This window comes from Chroicocephalus ridibundus, chromosome 3 (assembly GCF_963924245.1).
Source record: "Chroicocephalus ridibundus chromosome 3, bChrRid1.1, whole genome shotgun sequence".
NCBI classification, from domain to species: Eukaryota; Metazoa; Chordata; class Aves; order Charadriiformes; family Laridae; genus Chroicocephalus; species Chroicocephalus ridibundus.
The window spans coordinates 63,927,281-63,952,700 of NC_086286.1; positions in this window are offsets into that span (position 1 = coordinate 63,927,281).

Sequence of the window (25,420 nt, forward strand, 5' to 3'; positions counted from 1 at the left end):
TCTTAGGTGGTGTCTTAACACCAAGTTAGGAAGCAGAGACAACATCATAGAGCACTATCTGTTGCATTGTTTCTCTGAAATTCATGCATAATTTTGCTACTCCATTTCCAGAATTTACAAGCTACTTGTACTGTACTCTAAAAACCTCCTGAGAAAAGCTTGTTTTTAAAGTTTTAAACTGGATAAGGTTTAGATTGTAACTGTTTTTCTAGCTGGGATCAAAGCCTCATATACGGGCCTGTACAAGTTCTACCAAGAGTCAGGGTCCTGTTTAAAACTGTCATCTTTGTTGTATCACAGAATCACAGAACAGTTGTGATAAGAAGGAACCTCTGGATATGTTCTAGTCCAACACCCTTCTCAAAGGTTCCTCAGGGCCATGTCTAGTTGGGGTTTTAGTATCTTTAAGGATGGGGACTCTAAAACTTCTCTGGGAAACCCGTATTTGACCACCCTCTCAGTAAGCATTTTATAATTTGAATTCCAGTAAACATTTTTTCTAATGTTTAAAGGGAAGTTCCTTTATTTCCATTTGTGCCCATTGCCTCTTGTCTTGTCACTGGGCACCACCAAAAAGAATCTGGCTCTGTCTTCTTTATTCCCACCAGTCAGGCATTTAAACACATTGACACCATCTTCCCAAGCCTTTTCTTTTTCAGGCTGAGCAGCACCAGCTCTCTCTTTTGCTTTGTGTGGCAGATGCTCCAGTACCTTAATTTTTGTGGCCCTTTGCTGGACTTACTCCAGTATATCCATATCATTCTTGTACTGGGGAGCTCAGAACGCAACTCAGCACTCCAGACATGTCTCACCAGGGCTAAGCAGAGGGAGTTTAGTGATAGCTTCTTTGTTTAAAGGCCTTGTTTATGGAGGTTTCTTTTAACCACCTTACCATCTTATATCCTTTGTATCTGGGTTTGTTTTTCTTGTCTGATTCAGGCACCTTTCAGTCAACCTCCGTCCACTTATCCAGCCTGTACTTCATCAATTTGTTTGTGAGAATGTTATGGGAGACAAGGTTGAAAGCCTTGATGACACTGTCAGCTACTCTCCCTTTGTCCACAGAGCTAGTCACTTTGTCATGGAAGGCTATTGGGTTGGTCAAGCATATAAATTCATAAAGTCATGCTGACTATTCCCAAAATCCTTTTTGTCCTTCATGTGTTGGGAAATGGCTTCCAGGAAGATCTCATCTACCACCTTCCCAGGGACTGAGATAATGCTGACCAGCTTGTAGTTCCTCAGACCTTTCAAAGATAATCAAGTATGACCTTGCAATGGCACTGGCCAGCTTCCTCAGTTCTCATGGGTGCATGCCATTAGGTCCCATGGAGTCATGTATATCCAGTTTAAGTGTTCCCTGACATGATCCTCCTCACTGGGAGTAAGTTTTCCTTGCGACAGGCTTCCTCACTGCAGAACTGGAACTGCTGAAGGCAAGTTTTACCAGTAAAGACTGAGGTGAGTGAAGGTACTGACACTTCTCCCTGTACTTTTAGTACAAATAGGAAATACTTCTGTGGAACCTAGACAAGTTCCAGATTTCTACTCTTAATTTCCATCTGAGCCTCACTTCCTCACCCCCAAGTGAAATTATGAGAAAGTTGATTCTACAGTGAATTCATACCTCGCCAGTCCAGATACATCTCTTGTATGACTAACTATCTTTGCTTTTCTTGGTCAGCCTTAATAGTCTTTCAGTATGCCTAGGTATAGTACTTACTATCAGATAAGATATCTATTAGAGTAAGTAATGAATATTAGCAGCAGTTTAGTGTATGAGTCACTATTATAAGCAGCTTTGATATATTAAGTTTAGTTAGGTTAAGCAGAAATTAGAAGACACAGGGCCTTCCATGGGCAAAAGATCAGAAGAAATAGTCTAAGTAACAAATATAGTTTTTCCCTTATTCAGACATTGATAGTCACATGTAGATTAAGATGAGGCACAGGTTCCCACCTGAATACGTCTGAATTGTTCTTAAAATTTCGTTGCTGAACTTCAGTAAAATAGGTAAAGTACTAATAGTAATGTCCTTGTTAGTGCTTTTTTGAATTTTACTTTTGGTATTACATATATACATTTCATGTGCAATGAATGTTATTTATTTCCTTCTGTATCTACATAGCCTACATAAAATCACAATTATTTTGTTTTATATATATTGCCATAGCAAATTATTTGCCACGTATATGTTATGCACTGTTTGTCATCTGTGATCGTGAAAGACTTTGGTCTTTTCAACTCATTGTGATGGGATCCTTGAATTATTGGGATCAATCACCTCACCTCTGAGGAAGAGGAAGTCAAGGTGAACAGTGCATAATCCAGATTCATCAACACGACTTTTTGTTTTCTAATATTCAGCTAGGGTCTAAAGCTTAATTTGAATCTTCACTCATGTGTTTTCAGCTTCACATCTGGTAGGCTTAGCAGAAAAGGCATCTGGCAATAGTTGTGCTGGTAGGTTATTTGAGCCTTTGACCTCAGATTTGTTGCCCCCAAAACCTTAGAAAAGGAAGAAATTTTATGTAAAAATAGCAATGGGCAAGAAAAACTTTTTCCAGACTGTGATTTCAAAAGTTTCCCTATTTCTCACTGGGACAAAGCTGACCTTTTGAAGTTTTCAGTGAAGAAACAATCACAAATCCAAAATAAACAATACTGCAATAGCAACACACTCAACGGTAGTGCTAGGCTTGGTTGGCAGCTGAAACTGAAAACTTATGTCCTACAAACCAGTGCAGTGATTTTATTGTCAAAAGCTTAAAAGAGAAGGAGAAAGGACAGTGGGAATGAGAAAGAACAACTGGACTAGAATGACTGTTTTGCCTAGATCTCCAAAAGTGCAAATAGGTTTAGAAATTCTAGAAAATCACACAAAGCAGTAATAGCATCATTTTTGTTATGAATAAATTGAGCATGCTTTCTCTGCTTATGACTAAATATTCTCAGCAATCCCCAGTCCTCCAGCCAAGGGATCGAGCAGAGAATGCTGTAGGACTCTGCATACTGAGAGAAACTGGGTTGCAGAGGAAACTACATGGGGAGTAGAAAAGGAAAAAAAGATTGGAATGGAGTATTACTAGGCCCATCATTCTTATATGCAACCAACATGTATCACATCAACATGGGGTGTGAACCAAGATCAGAAAGTGATTTCCAAGTCTTGTCCAATTTCTGAAAGATGTTTCCAAGTTCCACAGTTTAGCATTAGCCTTGAGAAGTATATAGAAATGCAGAATTTCCAGGACATGCAAACATATCAGTAAAATAAGTACTCCTAAAGAATAGGGATTTGATTCATTTTTCTAGTCTTGAAAATATTGTGTTAGCAAGCAAATATGTAACTAGAAAAATGTGATAATTGAAACCAGTCGCAGTAATGTAAACTCCAGAGATTTCCTTTCTTCCTTCCTTCCTTTTCTCTTTTTGGGGAAAAAAAAAAAAAAAAGCAGAAACAAAGGAGGAATTGGAATTGGTAATCCACCTACTCCAAGTGAAGGGAGAAAGGAAAAATTATAACAGTCATACTTGGTCTAAAAACAAAAATGCAGTTCCTAAGAAAGAGAGAGAGATGGGAATAGGAGGTCTGATGAGAAAACATGAGAAAACATGAAGGAAGCCAGGAGATATTCCAACTGCACCCAGGTCCAGAAGAAAGAAAGGACCCCAAGAGGATGCAGCTTTAATAAAAGCAGATGGAGTGTTAGAAGACTTCACAGTTCAAATGATGCTTCAACTGTACATGTGTGGGCAATAGAAGAGATAAGAAAGAAAATACTATAGACTAAGAAATAGAATTTAAGTTAACTCACTAAGGCTAACCTACCCTTGAAAAAGATGAGTGGACAGACCTTATAGGACATACATGCTATCTCCCATGGAAGCATTATCCAGGATTGTGGGGGTTTTTTAAGATTAGCTTTGGTTTTTTTCAAACTAAGTTTATTACTTTGTAATAAAGAACCTCATTTTTAGAATAACTGTACATAATTTTCCTTACCTTTGCCTGGTAACGAGCACTTCAAGGGAGATCTGACAGGAACAGCATAGTTCGTTCCTAACTGAGAGGCAAATACAGGGAACTATATTCTGACATAGTCTTCCCAGTGGCCCCTCCACCCAAAATGTCATTTGATAGTCTCGAGATTCAGGCTGTGTTTTCTTAGTGTGTTTCACAGTAAATGAGTCTGAGGACCAGTAATGCCTCAGGTAATACCTAGTGTCTGTACTGCTAGGCTGCTAGAGAGAAATTCTTCTGACAAACTTAACTGGTACCTCTACTGCAAACTGCAGCTAGCAAATAAATAGCTTTTGTGTTCAGGAGTACAAGCATCTCTGTAGTGGAAAAGGTAAAAGGAAAGAAAAAAGTAAAAAGCATAATAAGAGAAGCAGCAAGACAGAAAGAATTAAAACTGCAGCACAGGGATTCAGAAAAATTGTCACACTCAAACATTTGGAACCAAACAAGATACAATGAAGAAAATAATATTGGGAAGACAGAGGAACTGAGCAGGTCCTGACTTTCTCCATCTATCCTTGATTGCCTTTTTAGGATAAAGGAAAATGCTGAGACACTCTGGGGTTTATTAAAATCCTCATTCAATTTTCCTTTGTTAATTAAGAAAAATCAAGGAAGAGATACACAGACTTTATTTGATTAGAAGTATTTACGCAACTTTGTGTCCTAACAGATTGCATTTCAAAGTCGTCCACAAAGTCATGAGTGCTTTAAAGTAGCTCTCTTCTGATCTTTTAGATTCAATTATTCAGACTTTTTTTCTGGAGATGCTAACATCACATCACATGCAGAGTCTGTCTCATATTTGTCCAACACAGTTTATAAGACAAGGCTTTAACATGGGACATTTAAGCAGTTGTGCTCTGCTTTTATGCAGCAGCCAGACACTCAAGCTGTCATCTTCATTAACATCGATTCTCTTGTGTTCCTGAATCCAAACATCGTTTTCAGCAGTACATGCACCTCCCAGTGCTCTCCACAGATGAGCAACTTTTCATTAGATAAACAGGTAGATTAGTGCTTTCAGGACTAGATCCCAGCCAATATCCTCCATTCCCTTCAAGCCCTTCTTCATGTTAAAGTGTAAGCAGGTAACTCTTCCTCTGTGACCAAAGTGTGGCATAGAGACATACATGTCCCACCAGTAAAGTATATGAGCCTACATAAAAAGTAAAAGATCTACTTTTTAATTAAAATCATGCCCAGCACTTAAGCCTGCTACTTCATCCTCTTGCAACACCTCATTATAGTCACCTCATAGTGTCACTATTATTAATTTTTCCATTACATGAATTTCTCCACATTTCATTGCTGATTTGTGTCATATTCTTCAGTGCCATTTATACCACTGTTGTGATTTTAGGAGGTCCAATAATTTAGGCTTGGGTAGATTTCTCCCTCTAATCAGACATACTAATTGGCAATAAACTGCACTGACACACTCATCATAATTTATTCCTATTTCTGTACAAGTATAGATTCAAAGCAGTAGGTTTAAACTTTGACTTAGGTATGACTGAAGGCAGAACTTATCCTACACATATATTGGTTTAACATTCAAATTCCTCTGTGATAGCTATGGCACATTTTTTCTGTACGAGGCACCTGTCTCAGGTACCTGTGGGATTATTAATACTGAGTAATTACTTTAGAATTGCAAAAGTCACAGTGCCTTTTTCCTGTTTCATTTTTACTATACGAGTACCAGCCATGGGCTAACTTGGATATTATTAACCTTGTTCCTTTACTGTATAAAATGAAAACAAGAGGTAACAAAACCTTGCAACACCTTCCTGAGCCTGGCAACAAACACTATGCTGAGCTCTTTCTAGTGTAAATTAGCATAACTCTCTCTTTGTTTACTTAAACTTGCTGACATTTGTGCCTCCAGCTTTTAAATGTTCCAGAGGTGATTCTCGGAGCTGCAGTGTATCTCAGTTTTTACCGGTGCACCTGGGTTAAAGTCAATTAGAGAGGAGACATTCAGCAGCTCTTCAAATCAGACCTATGTATTAGAGCCCTTCAAGAGATGTATCCTTTTATCTGAAGGCTAGATTGAAATATAAATATTTCATTTTGGGTCATTTTTTTCATTCTGGCAGGTATAGTTCTTTTTCCTTTTTGTAGAAAAGAAAAACCAGTCACTTGGCGTTGATGCAAAACATTTTGTTCAGTCTGAAACAGAATATTTTATTTTGGCATACTTGAAATAAAAGGCAAGAGAAGCCACATTTTAGATAAGCAAAATGTATCCTGATGTTACATTTTTATCTAATAACCTAGTGCTCAGGGGATTCATGTAAAGGTATGAAATGCACAGGGTCAAGACTTTTCTTGTGTAGGGATCTGACCATTTACAGCATGAAGAGGTTACTAAAGCAGTCTCAAATATTTTGGTAAAGGTAGCTCTCCCTCAGTCTTTTTCTGTCAGACCCATGATATTCTGCACAGACTATTTAAATATTCATTGGGCAAGAGGAAAGCATAAAAATGACTATGTGGCCTGCTTTTTCAGGTGTTCTTCTGGGCAGGATACATTAATTCAAATCCCCACTCTGAGTCAGCCAAAAATAGAACTGCGATTTCGCAGTGTTCCAGCACCTCACTGGTGGGGAAAAGCGACTTTGACTAACTGGATTTTATGGCAAATGCTTATAAGCTGTCTTCACATTTCAGAATGCTCTGTCACTCTTATTTGGGACAATAGCAATTCGGTAGATTTGTCTCTGAGCTGTGTTTCCCAGTGAAGGACTGATTTGTTGACAATGTAATACCCGGTTCTTCTGGATATCTATCATAAAGCACGCATACTAAAAAGGAAAGGAGATCAGCCGATCAAGAAACTACCTCCACTTACTAGACAACATCAGAACTTAACACTAAAATGTTTCTCACTCTAGTTAATTAATATTCTAGTTTTCCTTTTCTTTTTTCCTTTTACTTGATATTTTAAAGAAATGTTGGGAGAAAAAAGTTCTCATGATCACATCCAACACTGATTCCATTTGAAAGGAAGAGATTATTCCAAAACTATCTGCAGAGAAGGTCTGAAGTAATGTTTGAAGAACACATCTTTAAGTAAACTCCCAAGGCATGTATTTTTTGGCAGTTTGACTAATGTTTCTACACAATTCAAGGAAATGTGCTGCACCTAGTGCAATAGAGATATGTTGCTACAGTGGATCTCATGCTCTGGGACAATGAAAATATACTAAGGGAGATGATGGAAAAAAGCAATTTTGTAACATCCATACTAAAAGCACCAGAAAGTGAGGAAAAACAGCAATACCTGGAAGATATTCTGCTTTACCACACCTCGGTGGTCTTCATCAGAAGGACTGTTACAGAGCCTTGCAGTCTTCTGAAGTCATGCCTTCCTGGTAACCACAAGAAAGAATGAGTATCGCTTTTGGAACAATTAAATTTTTGGTTGAACAATTGTGAGGAAGACCAAAGCCTCTGACAAGAAATTGTTTAAATATTTTGCTAAGAATGGCAAAGGGCTGTTGCACAGGTCCTTAGGTACCCTACTTGCTTAGCCATCATCACCTGCTGTGTGGGAGAGGATACTCAGACAAGGATGTTCATCTCCACTCTGCCAGACGAGCCCATCGCTGCTCTTCCTGACTGGCTACTAAGGAGAGTTTTTCTTTTCTCTTTCTGCTTTTTTTTTAAAAAAAAAAAAAACAAAAAACAAACTTTTCTTTTTATTACTCTTGCCTTCTTTTCCTCCTCTCCTTCCTCTCTCACTCCCTCCATCTCTGTCTCTCTCTCTTTTTTTCCCTCTCTTTTTCCCCTTTGTAACTTTCACCGTTAACAATCCAGGTGTGCCATCAGCTATGAGCTCTGCTAATATATCTTTGTGCAGGTGAATCTGTCCCAACATCCTTTGTGTAACAGGGCCTATGATTAGGATGGTAAAAGTGCAAAGAGAGAGAAAATGGTAGATGAGAGATACTAAAATGAATTTTGAACAGCAATGGAGAAAAAGCTGGAGACACAGTATCAGACAATGGAAGAATAATAATGAACTTTCAGAAGAGAAGATTCCGAAATCAGAAACATAGAAAATAAAGTCTGAAAACATATTCCAGAGTTAAAGGCAGTATTAGAAATCCTGATACTGCAACTACAGCAGCAAAAGGTACAAAGTACTAATGCCTGACTCTTTCTTTTACCAATGTATTATTATTTTCATTACCGTACATGTACACTGATCTTTTTTGACAAATTTATTAAAGGAAGCCTGAATAAAGGCTCTGCTACTTATCTATTTGATCGTCTGTATAAAAATGCCTATTGGTGATCTCTCTTTTTCCGCCTGAATTTCATTTCTTTTGCCATCCATCTGAATGATTGTAAATAAAGAAGAAATAAAGCAAGCTTGATACTTTGTGTTTCATTTTCTATCTGCAGGTTTCAGATTTGAGACTGAAGCTCAAAGTCTGAAAGAAGGATAGCACAGATTTTCTATTTTCCTATTCATAAGCAGAAGAAATGGGTATTTCTGAAGCACATGAAGCAAATAAAAGTCTTTTTTATTATTATTCATAACTAAAATTCTGGTCTATTTTTATTCTTACTCTAGCTTTTATGGAAAGCTATGCATCTGAGTCAGCACCTCAAAGCAAAACTCATTTCCAATTCATGACATCTCTTTTTCCTCCAATTACTTAGCTTCATTTCCTTCTCGTTTCATTTTTTCCCTTTTGACTCTTACTCACTCAGATGAAATTGCTACACAGTGCAATTCTCCATTTGAGAGAGATATATCATATCCTTGAGTAGGCTTTAGTTTAACTAGGCTTTCTTCTTTGTTTTTTTAAACTACCATAATTACATGGCCTTGACATATGGTGCTAGAGTGTAGGAAGGAGAAAGACTGTATGGGAAGAATGCCCATTTGTGCATTTTATTATGGCTGTTGTGGTCATATCTTTGAAGTGTCATTTTTCACTCTTCCTTTCTGTACTGTTGTGTTGATGGCCTGTCAGGTTTCCAAATTTATCTCTTTCACGTTTTTTGCACTCTTCGGCTTTCCTCAAAGCTTGATTCTATTTATTCTAGCTCCTCTACTTCTCTTTCTTTTCCATACTGTATAGCATTTTTTCTGCTCTACTGTATGATCAGATGCGATTGCCAAACCTTGAGTTATTTTCAGTAATATTAGGGTGCAAGGAGACGTCAGACATATGATTTTGTGTGCGCTTCCTCTTTAAAACTCAAGGTACTCAGTGTTCTTGAATAGTAAGAATTTCCAGAGAGGATCCTATAAAGCATCTGACAGAAGTGCTAAGATATTCATTAAAAATTCATCCCAATCTGTAAATACATTTCTAATCACTGCCTTTGCAGTGGATTTTCTTGGCACACATCGTGCACTTGCCTAGAAACACATTGGCACTTTTAAGGGCTCCAGAGCAGCAAGATTTTCAGTATATGCCTTGAGAGATAGGTCTGTGAATCACCTACCCACAGCAGTATAGAGGAAAAAAGAGCCTCATCCAGGTCTATTGGGAGGGAGATTTTTTGCCTTATTTTCCCAAACAACTGTCTTTGTCTTAATGATGGCAAAGCAAAAGGAGCCTCACTTACATGTACAGGAAATCACTAACTGAGCTTGCTCATGGTCCTCCACCATATTTGATGCCCAGACGTTGTTGCAGCCTCCAAGACCTATGATACCACAGAGCTCCAGTGGATTAAAAAAAATTGAAATGTATTTTGTTTACTCACAAAGCAAGGACAGAAAAACAGAGTGTCCTGACTCCTATATATACTATTTTCCACAATAACTGTGGTTGTTTTTTTAAAGACTACTTTGCAGAAAGAGAAATGGCAGGTGTAGCAGTAAATCTACTATTAAAAATCATGTGCTCAATGCACTAGAGTGCTTATTCAAAAATAGCTCACACACAGAAAAATATACCCCCTGTAGCATTGCCAAGGTCAGTGCGAGTTAAGATGATCTGAACAAATGTGGATACCACAATTGAAAGCTTAACATTAAACATCAAGTATTTCTGAAGTTTCCCTTGAATTTGAGCAAGTCAGAGTGTTGCAACTTAATTCTCTTAGCAGGTTGCTTCTTTCCAGTGACATCCAGACATTATTTAATATTATCTGACTGAGTGACATGATGACAACTAGGTAGAACTGTAACGTCTCTGGGTCAGCTTCTTTAGTGAAATCAAGATGGCATTCTCATCTCTGGGTCAGCTTCTTTAGTGAAATCAAGACGGCATTCTCAATTTACCTTAATTGATTATATGATCAGGCATCTTAACATACAATTCTTACTGCGAAACGGATATGCCAGACGGAGAGCGTCCAGCTGCTCAGAAGGGAACACTTTCCAAACAGAGAGTGACCAAAAGACTGACAAAGATACTTATTTGTAATCTGACAGGATTAACTAGCAGCAGACAGGATTAAGTGGCAGATTTTGAAGACTCTTTTTTTGTGGATCTTTTGATTTGCAGGCAGCAAAAGCAAGGTTCTAACCCCAAAGAATAATATACCCAGTAATAAACCCAAAGGTAATAAAAAATTACCTGAGTCATCAAGCTGTAAGTAATCACACAGTAGGGTGCAAGGAGAAGCAAATGCAATTTTAGCATTGGTACAGTGTATTAATGCATGCTCGTTCAGAGTAGTTCCATATTCCATTCTTGATCAAAGATGACTTTCTTTGTTTTCAGTTGTGATGGAAATGACTTAGGTGAAAAACATCTGAAACTTTTTCAGTAAATCTGTGGAATATGTACATTCTCCCAGACCACAGTCATACCTGTGTTGATTCTTAAAACTAAAAACACCTTTATGTTGGTCAGCGGCTCCAAATACCTAGAGGGAGCAGAGCTGAGTTAGGCAGTGCTATTTTTACATTGCCATTTTTCACTAAAGTACAGCAGTTCAAATATAAAGATGATGCAGTCATAGCAATGTGGAGTGAACAATTAAAATCACCAGAATTCTTTGAGCAGCGCTTTGCTTGGGTAAGAAGCGAGCACATATCTAGAAACAAACAGAGAATCTGCATCCAAAGGAATGGTGCTTCCAGCAGGAGGAGAAGGTGCCCAAAGAGAGGCAAACTGATGCTCTCCCTGCACTCTAGGTGTGGGACTCCCATTAATACTTAACGGCAACAATACACAGGGAACAAGGTGAGAACAACTCCTTATACAAGAGTTCAAGAAAGCAATTAAATCTGAATTCCCAAAGAACATTTTTGGCAAGCTTGCAATTAGTTCAGATGTGAATATCCTTCTTCCCCAGTGTGTTTACACATACAAACAGACACACAGCAGAGGCAATAACTGTGGCCCTGATTCTGTAAGAGTTCATCTATCAAGACCGAGGTATTTATATCTTCCTTGCACACCTGTACACAGCGCTCTGTAAATGCTTCTGAAAATATCATATTCCAAATGTTTTATTATACACATGTTACTGTATTTAATACAGAGATCCGTTATCCTGAGGATAAAGTGGCTTCCGTCATCTGGATATGTTTATTTTTGAAAACTTTTAGCTCTTTCATGGCTGCATGACAAGTTTAGACTATTACGGTATATCCTAAGCATAAACTGAGATTTGGGATCAAAGTATATTTATCATTTATTCAGTATTTGCTGCTCGTTAATCTTTTTTTTTTTCTTGAAAATGCTCACCAACTATTTAACAACCCACAGTGCATTGTAATGTCATACATAAACTTGTCTTGTGGTTATAACAAATAACATTTCTCAAGATCTCATGGAATGTCTCAGTATTCTTCAACTGTGTGGTCAAAATGGAGCTATAAAAGTTTCAGTAGCCCATGTCAAACAAAGTGCTTGTATTATTTATACTATTTTGTGGGTCAGCTTGCCGGTTACTACAGTTGAATGTATGTATATATGTATGTTTATATATGAATACATATACATAAGTAAAGGCAGGCAAAGGCAACATATGTTGGTATGTGCCAAAAAAACCTCTACCCATAAAGGACCACCCGTAAAACAGAGAGTATAATTTAAATCATAGAATCATAGAATGATTTGGGTTAGAAGGGACCTTAAAGATCACCTAGTTCCACCCCCCTGCCATGGGCAGGGACACCCCCCAGGTTGCTCAAGGCCTTGTCCAACCTAATGCCTGACTTCAGTTTGGATTTCTATTTTCCTTAATGCTGTTGTGATAAGTTTGTAACCTCTGTTACTTACAAAGCCTCAGAACAAGTCACAGCTCACTGATAATTCAGTATCTTCTTTGTATAGGGTATATCAAGAAGAAACAGTTACATGAACTGATTATGCTGACAGTAAGACAAAAGTATTTCATCCCATTTTCAACTCAAAATGTTGACCTTCCTTACTGAGAGATTTTGGTTGAAAATGTCCTGCTTTCAAAACTAGAGAGACCTATAGTTCTGTCATCTGGAGAGGCAGGAGACAAGTAAGTATGCTTTTAGAGTAGTATCGTGACTGGAAAGTCTACTTCTACACAGAGTAAATGTCTGTTTTCTATAGCAGCAGCAGAATCTGCATGCAGTAATGGCAACTGGATTGCAGAAAGTCATGATCTCTTTCTTCCCAGTTTAGGTGGCTTTCTCCACAGATTGTATAACCATATAGTCTGTAAGACTGCTTATAAAAGCTTGGCCCTATGGATCCAAATAAGGATTACAGGACCTAAAAACAGGATTGAATTGCATTAGAAATTAACGTATAACATGCGTGCTTCATAGCTATCAAGAAGAAGATAACTATGACTTTTTGATGATGTAGAACACAAAAGCAAGTACTAGAAGATTACATTCATGCATAAAATGAAAACGATGCTTGTATTAATTCATTCTCTACCTGCTTACATTAGGTTACACAAAACAGTTTGAAGTTCAAAATTGCCTTTTCTTAAGAAGTACACTGGAGAAGAATAAGACAGATTACACTTGATTCAGGTACACTGCAATTAGAAATGTGTGAATATAATTTTTAATATTGGTAAACGCAGTGCAAATATATTAAAATGTAGTACATGAATCATACATTTTCCTGGTTTTCTGTCATACAAAACCCAGTTTACCATAAAATAACATAATATGCTTCAAAAGTACTGTGCTTTTGGTTTTGATTGAACAACAAGAAAGCTGGTGAGAAAAAAAAAACAGTAGCAGCTTTTTCTGATATTTTACTAAGTTTCAAAAAAAACCCAAATTTCAGAATAAAAATTAATATCCAGAAAATCAACCTGTGTTCTGTGAGCTTAAAAAGCTTAAAAATAAATATTCAGTTTTCTCCAGTAGTTCACTGAGCCTTGCCCCGGTTCAGCTGGTAATGAAATGTTGCCATGACAGAGAAGTTAAAGGGAGTATAGTTATGAAGAATTTGGTAAATATGAGTGGAAAACCCCCAACAACTTCCATGATTACTGATATATATCCCTTTTCTTTTAATACTCCTTTGTCTTCTTATGGTATCTGTTTGTTTCCCTTGTTTGTTGACATGTAAAAATATGTTTATAGATAATTATACCATATTGAAACTGAACTGTGAGATACAACTGGAATATGATACTGGAAACTTCATTCTACGAGTTACAAGGAGCTGATTATTTAATATCAGCTTGTAACTTTCTACAACTGAAAATCTGTTTGCTTCCGAAGTTCTAACTTTTCATCTGCCCATCATCTGCCCATCACTTTACCTTTTCCACTTCAGCTTTAACTCTTAGTAGCAAGTTCTGAATGAGATATGGAAAGATCTTCCCAAGTCAGACTGCAGTTGGAACTTTGCTATGAGCCCTGAGCAAATGGTACAGATGTGAATAATCACTGGAAATCAAAAGCTTTGCTTGCTGTCTCCTTCCCTTTTCCTCTTTTCTCCAAGAGCACGAAATGAAGGGGGAGAAGGCAAGAGTAAGAGGCCCCGTCTCCCTGCTGTCCACTGGACAATGAGAAGAACAGCTGCTCTGTGAAGGCTGCTTTACTTTTGCTGTAAATAGAAAGCAAATGCAGCCTTACTCCATTGTACCAAAAAATGAGAAAAGCAGCAATGTAATTCATTAAGAGCAATATCTGCTAAATAAGAGTTACATACATTTTTTTCTCTGATTTGCTGTTTGAAATAGTAGGGAGCTCTAGTGAGCAAGGAGTGGAGGAGTTGGGCTGAGGCAGATTATCCTAAACTTCAACAGCCTTCCAACCGAGGAGTTAGGTGTAAGCTACTTGCACTTTGCAAACTGTAGAGATTTGCATAAATACTGTGAGCAGTTAACGGTTGGGAAGGTTTCCTGTAGTTAATGAAACATGCTTCATTATATTAAAGAAGTATGGTACAAGCTCTTACTATGCTGGCACCAATGTTTAATTCCGTTGTCTTCACCAGAAAACACCTAGAGTTCACTAGGTCTTGTCTAAGGGCTGAGGAAGGGAAAATACATTCACAATACACAGTCTTGTAAAACATGAAGATGACATCAAGAGAGCAATCAAGATGATATGGATGCTATTTATAACTAAAAAGAGAGCATCCGTGGACAAGAGAAGTATTGAAACCATTAAGCTTGGAGCATTCGTAGGGTACCCTAGAAGCGTGTGAAAGGCATGCTTTTGCCTTAAGTAGAAGAGAAAGTATCGGAAAATGGCGAATAGTCTCAATATATAAGAAAGGTCATTGCTTTTTAAGAGGTAACCTCAGACAAACCTTAAAGTTTTCTGAAGTCTTTCCTCTGGACCATAACCTAAGATAATAACTCAGAGTATTTCTACAAGTCTCCTTTGCCTATTTGTGTCATTAGCTGTGGCACACTAGGTGTCCCAGGGCTATTCAAAGTAATAATTTTTCTGTCACTTAATAACGTAGCAGACAAACAGCAGCATACATAGCCTAGGATCAGTCAATGGTGAGCACTTACATGACTTACTACACACATAGCAAGATACTTAAACATTCAGTTGTTAGCCTTGTGCAAAGTGCAATTCTACATGGAGAGAGAGAATGCCCTTTGTTTCCGTTTGAACATGCATTGTTATTGCTGGCCGTTTAAGTGCTCATAGTTGAACATCTTACTTTTTTCTGGTCAGAAAAGCAAAAAAAAAAAGTGTAATTTTAAAGCATTTGTTATGTTGGACCTGGTTCTGAGATTGAAGGAGGAAAATAATCAATTCTTGTACTTAGGAGCAATTAATATTCAGCTCTTGCCTGGTCAGGCATTGAATTTGCCTTGGATTACTTGGAAAATAGTCGTCTTTATAATCTTTTTGTTACGGGCCTGTAAAGCAATCCTAATGATCTGGACAAGCCCTGAAGCACCTCTAAGCCTTTATGGAAAAATTAATTGAGGATTCACTGCCCTTGGAATTCGCTACAAGTGGAACTTAATAGCTCAGGCAAATTCTCTCCCATATGTTAATAAACTACTGTGGCACTGTGGTGCTTCTGTCTTGGCTTCTCCTCAGTTATTATTCCTATGTCATCTCAATTAGCTGCTACAGGATCTTATTAATGTAATTCCCACCTAATCCCCTTTCCCTTTTTCCCTTTCCTGTGTCAGCAACATTTCGATACTTAATCTTTTACTGTGTACACTTGTTTGTTCCATGTATTTCAGCACATTTTCTAATGGCCACTTCCCATTCTATTCTGCTCTGCATGACATGCTAACACTAAATCTATAATTTACTAGAGATCCTTCCCAGGACTGCTATGACTGGCTTGCTCTCCCTTGCTCTCTCTCCCTGTCTTCTTAACCATCTGTCTCATACAATTAAAAAATCCTAGTATTTCCAATTTTAAATTATCTAGAAATATACATTCGGAGTCAGGAAGCTCTGGCATGATATCGCTTTTGCCACTGCCTTGCTGTATGATCCCTTTATTGGTGTGTCTCTCACGTCCATAGCTGGAAAAAAGGATGGAGCCATTTTGTCCTATTGAGCCACCAACAGCTGAGTTCCACTGAGTGACTACATACTTGCCATTCTAGTCCATGGCTGGAGAAAAGTTATAAAAGCATGAAAGCTCATGCAAGCAAGAGCTGTCTCCATGGTCCTGTGCAAGAACCAGGTGCAAATATACATATACTTATCTTTATATGGATAATATTCCTTACCCCACTAGCTAAAGGTACTATTTGCTCCTTCTGTTACAGCTTAACAGGTAGTTTGGAAATAATGAGAATACATATTCATCCACATTGCTCTCACTGCACTTCCAGTCCATTTCTAATTCGCGCATGCAGGCAGTTACAGCACTGTTCAGGTTGGGACACATGCAGAAGCTCACCTTGTAGAAGGCAGTCACTACTTGTATTTATGTTCTGCAGGACAAAGAACCAATATTGTAGGGAGGAACTGGGTATTTTTATCCTCTCCTCCTCGTTTTCTCCCCAGTATGCCATCCAACTTAGGTAGACCTCAAACCAGTGTAAACAGAAAATTCCACTTTATTATCAAAAACAGCGATGAATTATGTTTAACATGTTTGTTAAATTAGACATTCCTTTGTGGCTCTACTGAAGTCTAAAATGCCTGAAGGCCAGTTCAAATACTGTTAGTATAGTCTAAACTGAAACATATTTTCTATAGAAAGAAGCCATTTCTCTTAAAGAGAAAAACCTCTATATTTTCTTAAAAGAAATAAGCTTATTTTGCTGTGTCTAATGCAGCATGTCTTTAAGAAACTTCTCAGTATTGAGGTTATAACATTTTATTTCCACAGGGAAGTTAAAGTCCTTGTTTAAAGTAAGTATTTTGAGAGCGACAGAAACAACACCATTATTTTTCTGCTTGATCCTGCATTTACTACCAAACAAAATGTTTACTCCTGTGAAGAGTCCTAGGAATTTTAGATTTTTAGATTTCTACAACTTCCATAAGAATTGTTTTTCACCTCTTTTTTTTTTTTTTTTTTTTTTTTTTTAATAAGAATTAATTTCAGTGGAACCACTGGCACCACTAACCAGAACATTTACTATCAAATTTTTGCAAGGTAGTCAATAAGCACAACTTTGATACCTGGTACAAATGGAATAGCCAATAAACAGTCTTAAAAGTTATAAAAATTGGTTGCCTATTAAATTTGTATTAGATTTTGTCTGTAGCACAATAATAGCAAAATAAAGGTGTGCTTGACTTTCCTAGAATAAAAATATTTACCTCAGGGAAAGGATTCTGATATTTAAGTTCCTACTGTTCATCCTGGAATTTGATGCAGCATGCCTGTTCAAGAATAACATTTTTATATTTCTTGATGTTGTCATGACAATCCATATTTGGACTCCAAACCTATTCTCTCAAGTCTTCTGCCTTGCTCTGATATTTGCACTGATCAACTCTTTTCTTTTTTCCCTTTTTAATTTTTTTTTTTGCATTTTCATTTTGCTCCGTACAAAAGCAAAAAATAGACAATAGCAATTACTGTCTGCAATTACTGCCTAAAAAGGCAACAGCAATTACAAAAAAGGTACTGTCTTGAAAAATGAGAACCGTAGATGCTTAAATTTTGGCTCAGGATTTCTGCCTGAATACAGACTGTGAGATTTGCCACAGTTTAAACTTTATTCTAGTATCTCCAGCTACAACATGTAGCAAAGATGTTAGTTACTGCGCATATCTTCACAGATGTGAAGAAAGAAGCTTCTGCTACATTTTTGCTATGCCTTTATATTTTCTTGAATGGCCAAAAGGCAATGACCATGGTTTCATCTTTAAAAAGAAGCAGTGCATCAAGCACAGTAAACAGTAACCCTTTCCAATTGAAATGTAAGCCTTGGCAGGGAAACAAACACCTATGAACATAACTTTGGTATATAGGTCTGCGAGGCTAATAATTTCAGGATACGATCAAGATTATGAAATTATTTAATGCTGCCTTCTTTTTTCCTAAAAGCAATCTAGGATTCCACTTTTAATATAATTCAAAATAAGTTTTAAATATTTCTTTAAGATATCCTAAACTATCCAGAAAAATATGTTGAATTTTAGGGAAAAACCTTTAAAATTCCAAAGTTCTTATTAAGTTTAACTCAGGAACACAGCAGCAAATTCAAAAGCTTTGTTGAACACTAAGAAATGAAGTAGCCTAGGAAATATCCTGTCAAAATGTTTTATGGGCTGGTTGGTTTTGAGCATAGTGATTACAGAAGCAATCCTCAAATGAAAACTCTTTCTATATGAAAGATTTTTAGTTTTCTGTAATTAGAAAAAAATGCTCCCAGTTCTAGTCTGCTGAGACAGAAAAAAAAAAGAAAAAAAAAAGAAAAAAATAACAACAGGAAAGAAGATTTCAATATTACATAACAGAGAAATAATGGTTACCAATGAGACAGAGACTATATAGTCATTAAACAGAAACAATGGTCATAATAAGATTTCTTTCCAAAGATAATTTTGAAAAAACTTACAGCATACAGATCTCTCATTCCCTTCCTTTCCTGTCCCTTCCCTTCCCCTGCACAAAAAGACACACAAAAAGAGAATCCTTTCTTTCTCACGACAAAGTCAAAATACACTATATTTTGAATGACGACATTTGAAATCCTCAGATGTTTTAAGTACTGCCTACTGTAGGAATTTAAACAAAATGCCTAAGGCAAATCAATATTCTCCTGCCTTATTCTGTCACACTTAGGCCTTTTGTGATTTGGCAAAGTTTAATATTGCTGTATCTGAGCCAGTGGTGAAATCTCTGAGACTCTCTATGGCTAAAAGTCTCCCACACAAGTGATTACCTGCACTTAAAAACAAAACTTTTAAAAACATCGTAACACAATTCACAACATATTTTGTTCTCAGGCTTAAACTGAATAAGAAATCCACATGCCCTGATTTATTATGAAGAAGACCTCGGGAAGCATTTGACAGGATAGCTCTCCAGTTGTAAACATCCATTCGGAATTTAACCGCAGGTATGTCCACTTTCATATGTTCTGTCAATACATGTATTATTGATTGCATTCATTACTAAGCAATGGCTCATATCTTCAGTACAAAACAGATCCCTTAAAATTTTTATGAAACACAAATATTTCAGCTGCTGCTTTGGAGAAAAATGAGACTAGACCATTTTAACCATCTCTAGTTTAGCAACTTGGTTTGGATTTTTTTTTCTCTTGAAAATAAGAGAAAGGAGAAGGATAAAGGCCCTCTAATAGGGGCTGCCAAGAGAATCAGCTCTCCTATTCAACTAGGTATGAAAGTGAAATTCCTCTTTAACTCTCTGCCCTTCAGTTTGTTTCTGTGCATACCTGCCTCTGTACACTTAGGGAAGGCATCTCACATCTCCAGGGCTAATAATAATGTTGCCAGATAGTAATGTTGTTCCCAGAACAGGTTGTCACAGACGAAGAGGCTGTAACAACAGGCTGAGGCAATTATGTGAATAACAGCAAGAGCGGTGAGTTACTTCTTGACTGAGACAGACTGTTGCTCTGTTTGCCTAAGGGATTTTCCCACTGATAGGGAAATCTCTGACTGTTAGATGCCCCATTACAGCAACTAACAGAGAAGTGGAGTACGTCTGTCTTCAGTGGGGACAAGTGAGACTGTGAAGTGAGGTAAAATAGATCAGCCTCTGCTTCATAGCACATAAAGTTCCTGGAATCCTGGTTACAAGGGCTGACAGAGAGACGAAATGGGCTTGAGGATGGGTCGAATATTAGGGAAGAGCTGAACTACAAAGATGTTGGTAAAGAAGGTTCAGCCAATACTCCTGTAACTCTCAGACAGCAGGGCTTGAAGAAAGAAGGCAACAAAGACGTATTTTATCTTCTCATGCACAGCTGAAGCTGTCCCTGGAAGCTGGCTGTTGTCAATCACCACTTAGGCTGGCAGGACTCAGTAGTACAATGAGCTGACGAAAATTGTTTCCAAGCTGCTCCAAGCTACAGCCCGTTTGAATTAGCATAGGTCCAGAGGAAAAACTGTTGGCCCTAATGACAGGAACCACAATTAATTTAGGGGGATTCATTCCCTGCAGCAACCCAGGTGGAAATTGTTCTACCCTAGAAATAAACTTCCATACTCCTCCAGCAGTCAAGAATTTCAGCCAATTGTCTTGTGACAACTCTTTACAGATAATATTAAATCACTTTTTACATCACTGCATTACATATTTCAAATTTCAAGAAGCTGAATACTTCAGGCTTTTTCCCCAGAGGCTCTACTGAATGGGAAAAACTGAAGAGAAAAACATTCAGGAAAAGGTATACCCTAGATAAAAAAGAGATGGAGAGGGCCACAGTAGTTAAGGCACCCTATGCTGTTCCGTAGATCTATGCGGGAGTTTTGTACAAAGAGAGGGAGATAAACAATCAAGAAGGAATTATTGGATTTATCAATGTTTCATTGTACACAGACACCAGAGATCCTGATGGAGCTGGTAGTGATTCCTTATTTCCATCTCTCTTATTGGTTGAGAGCCAAAGTCCAAATGAAACTCCCACTCCTAAGGCAGAGCTTGGGCAAGAACAGACACTTTTTTTCAACATAGCTGTCTTGCTGCTGACCTGAAGTTGTTATGGTTTATTATGGACTTTTCAAGAGCTGGTTTAATTGCCTGCTTCCACCTACACCTCTCTTTACAGAACCTTAGTTAGATAAGAGATGCAGAAGAATTAGTCATGCGTGGTTTTAAATAATGCACAAACACAGAATAAGATCTGCCTTTATTTGTTCCAACTGCACATCATGCTCACCTTCAGGGTATACTTCTCAACAGGATTTTTCTTTTTTAACAAAACAAATTTAACAAAAGGTATTAGCAGTGGCAAAAGAACTTGAGGGGCTCCAAAGCTCTGAAGTGTTGTGGGCATCATAAATGGGAACATGCACATTCTTGTTTTCCTGAAACACTGAGACAAGTTCAAGCCAGTCCTTAAAATCCTTGAAGTGCATTGTACAGATAGCGCTTTCTTCTGGTTTCACCTCTAGTTCATGGTATTTCAATAATTGTTTTCGTGTTCCTCTAGTCATTCATTAAAAAAAAAAAAAAGAATTAAAAAAGAAAGAAGAAAAAATAAAAAACAACAGGGAGAAATCTTTCCTTTAGTTGTAGGAACATACACTTCATAATGAGAAAAAATTAGGATTCTTGAGTCACACATGGTGGTTGTGTTTTCTGCTGCAGGTGCTTGTCCCATTCCCGTCTCAGATTTGTCTCTTCATTATTTAGGTATGCTGCAGTCTCCTAACCTCAGGGTTCTACAGCCTGGTGTAGCAAAAAAAGATGAAATTGGTGCCAGTTTTGCCTCCATAAATCTGACTATAAATGACTGGATTCCAGTAACTCCTGCACAAACGCAGTAGCTTAGCCATTCTTTCACTGGGATGCCCCTAGAGAGGGGCAAGAGCCACTGTTGCTGTCCAAGATTAGCCATGCCCTCCTATGAACCACACTGCTTCATTACACCAGCCATTACACCATACACTACTTATCAGGCATCACACATCCATCTAGATCTCAGGGAAAACCGAGTAACAGAATTACAAGGTTCCACACACACCCCCACAGTGCTGCACAGTGACATATTTTCTCAGCCTTCACAAACACAAACAGTGACAAATGCAAATCTCTACCCAGAATAATGATCTTTCTGATGTCAAAACTAAAACAACCCTGAAATATTGGTTCGTATTGGTCCGTATTAGTTCACTTTATTATGATTTTAATTACATCTAATGAAAAAGGAAGATCTTGAGTGGTTAAAACATGAAGAGTCACATTCAGAATCCAACTGTGCTATATGAAATTTTCTCCCAGATCCATAAATCAAATCTTTATATTTTGTTCTTTACACCAATCTTCAATTTTTTAATATGTTGTCAAAACCTAAAGGAATAAACATGCTAAATAATACTCTTATGCAAATAAGCTCTTTGACTGAATAGCATTAATTTTAGCCACTGTTTGAGTAGTAAAAGAATGCCAGATGTAAAAGAAAAGTAGTTGCTCTGAAAAAGTAAAGCAATGAAAGGAAAGAATGTGAAGAAGTTAAGTTATGGAGATATGAAGATAAACCCTGTATAAGCAGTGGAATATTTTTTTCCAGCAATTTTGTCAAAACAGAACTAGATTTATGAAGATTAAAATCTTACAGTTTTAAAGGTTTTTCTAAACTGAGCTTCTACTTCTTGAGATAAGAGCCAGTCAGCTTGTATGTTCCCAGCTATAGCTTCCCAGGCTACATTGGGAAACATTGCCTTTTGTAGACACGGTGGGACTGAATCCTGTATCCTTTGCAGATCAAGAAAATAATCCCATCTATTTCTATGAGTTATAAATATAGCCATAATTCTATTTTTTCCCATATTTGTTAGCCCTTATTGCACATGACATTTCACTTCACATTACACTGTCTTTCACAGACTGTACCCAACAATATGCAAAGGAATCCCAGACTTGTCAGGATGGAAAAAGAGATTCATACCGCACTAATCTTTTAATTCCTGCTTTTTCCAACCTCAGTGTTTGAGATTCTTTCATCATTATTTTTATTCATGTCTGAAACTAAACACCCTTTTATTGTTGAATTATGGTTCCTCACCCAAACTGTTCTAACCTGTAGTACTGCATCCAGCTTTGGAGTCCTCAGCACAGGAAAGCCATGGACTTCTTGGAGCGGGTCCAGAGGAGGGCCAGAAAAATGATGAGAGGGCTGGAGCACCTCTCCTATGAGAACAGGCTGAGAGAGTTGGGGTTGTTCAGCCTGGAGAAGAGAAGGCTCTGGGGAGACCTTATCACGGCCTTTCAATACTTAAAGGGGGCCTACAGGAAAGATGGGGACAAACTTTTTAGCAGGGCCTGTTGTGATTGGACAAGGGGTAACTGCTTTAAACTAAAAGGGGGGAGATTTAGACTAGATATAAGGAAGAAATTTTTTACAATGAGGGTGGTGAAGCACTGGAACAGGTTGCCCAGAGAGGTGGTAGATGTCCCATCCCTGTGAACATTCAAGGTCAGGTTGGATGGGGCTCTGAGCAACCCGATCTAGTTGAAGACATCCCTGGTCATTGCAGGGGCATGGACTACACCTTTAAAGCTTCCTTGCAAATCAAACTATTCTATGATTCTATGATTATCCACTGAATTCTAAGAAGATGCATGGGGCTGTGTTTCTATGTTTTGGATTTGTGATGAAAACAGTGTTGATAACAGGGATGTTTTAGTTACCGCTAAGCAGTGCTTGCACAGCATCAAGGCCTTTTTTGCTTCTCACCACTCCGCCAGCAAGTAGACTGGAGTGCAAAAGAACTTGGGAGGGGACATAGCTGGGACAGATGACCCCAATTGACCAAAGGTATATTCCATACCATATGACATCATGCTCAGGAGGAAGAAGAAGGAGGAAGAAGAAGAAGGAGGAAGAAGAAGGAAGAAAGGGGGGACATTGAGAGTTATGGTGTTTGTCTTCCCAAGTAACTGTTAGGTATGATTAAGCTTTGCTTTCCTGGAAATGGCTGAACACCTGCCTGCTGATGGGAAGTAGTGAATGAATTCCTTATTTTGCTTTGCTTGTGCACACAGCTTTTGCTTTACCTATTAAACTGTCTTTATCTCAACCCATGAGTTTTCTCACTCTTATCCTTTCGGTTCTTTTCCCCATCCCACTGAAGGGGACTGAGTGAGTGGTTGAGTGAGGCTTAGATGCCTATCAGGGTTAAACCATGACAGAGACACTTCCCGTAGTTGAAATCAGCAGTTACTCATGGAGCCACTCTGAAACCACATTTTTCACAAGAACATATAGTCTTGCTCTACAGCTGATAAAACAGCTGTTCTTTGGATTGAGTACTGTGCAGGTATGTAGAACCACAGCAAGTCATGGAAAACTATTCTGATGATCATTTTCAAAATCTGAGAAACAGAACATAAGAAACAAAATTAATTTTAAACATTTTAGAATTATAATAATAAATTAATATTCATCACCAGAACAGATTTATTTCTAGACAATGTTGTCGTCAGAATAATGCTATTTCCTAGATACATTCTTTCCTTGGGAAAGTTCTTTCTTACATTCTCTTGTTTTGAATAGTCTTCCCATTGCTTATGTACGAAAGATAGCATAGTTTTGGGATAGCTTCTGCCTTCTCTATAGGCTTAATTGCTTTCCTTTCTCAATTACTTACATTTTTCCTAATCTCTAAACCTGGAAAGTCACAGTACATCTGGCATGTACTTCCATCTCTTCTTTTGGATTCCACCTTTAAACAGAGAGTCCTCACTTTTCTGAAAGTGTTTAAAATGTTGATGCACCATAGTAAATATGCTGTCTCCAGCCAGCAGTGCTTTTTATTAAAATGTTTACATTTCAACTGGAACCATCCTTTGGTTGCGATCTCTAAGGCCCAATCCTGCATACCACATCATGGAATTAAGTAAAGAAGAGTCTATGTGTTTTCATCTTTTATACCACTGAGTCACTCTAGTGTGAAAATAAGACATGTCAATAAACTTATATTAAATTAATTTTATTCAAATAGATCTGTGCAGTTCTGGAAATGGATAGACTTAGCAGGAAAAGTGGAAGTCCACAAGGTAGATAACAGAGGAGGAATCTGTCTTTAATCTGATTTTGAATCAAACAGGTGAAGAGGATGCACAGCCTCTAGTAGCTCTTTCCTGCTTGCACAAACAAAGCAATGACCTCGACAGCCTCTTTCTGCCAAGAGCCCCAACATCTGCTCCAGCAAAGCCCCTAGACATATGCTCAGCTCTGGTTTGCAAATTATCCAAGGGGCAGCTAAAAAGCTACATCCACCTCCTGGACTTTGCTGGATCAGAACCAGAATCTGAATCTTGCATCTTCAAGCAATTCCTGAAATGTTAAGTCTACTTTGGAAAATGTTTGAAAAGGGTCTAAGAAAGCCTGGTGGATTAGTAAAGCAGTAAACACTTGCATGTTTACTTAAATTTCTTGGTACAGAAACACAAGAGTGAACTTAAAGTCACTTATACCTTTAATCTATCCATATCTGAATCTGCATACTAAGGCCCTCTTCCTCGACACGTGTCCATGCTAAACCCTTCTAGAGGAAAACAGAAGAACATAACCCTAAGAACACAACTGGAAAAAAAAATAATGCACATACACTTCTGCAACCTATTCTGCATGCTTGACTCTTGTTTTAAGCAAAGGTGTCAGTTCTCATTTTTTATAAATCAGTTCACCCATTCCTACTTGGGAGGTAAGTGCTCAGAATTCTCACGTGGTTGCTCTCCTAGGGTAATCTAATTTCTCAGTTTCAACATGCCCAAGGCATCTGCTTTCCTTCCCAACAAGACACAATCTTTCTGTCACTGACATCAGAGGAATTATCGGTACATTTGACAACAGTTGTGTTCAGCACTGAATATAGCTATCATATCAGCTAAAATAACATGGCAGCTTACTAGAAAAGTTCTGAA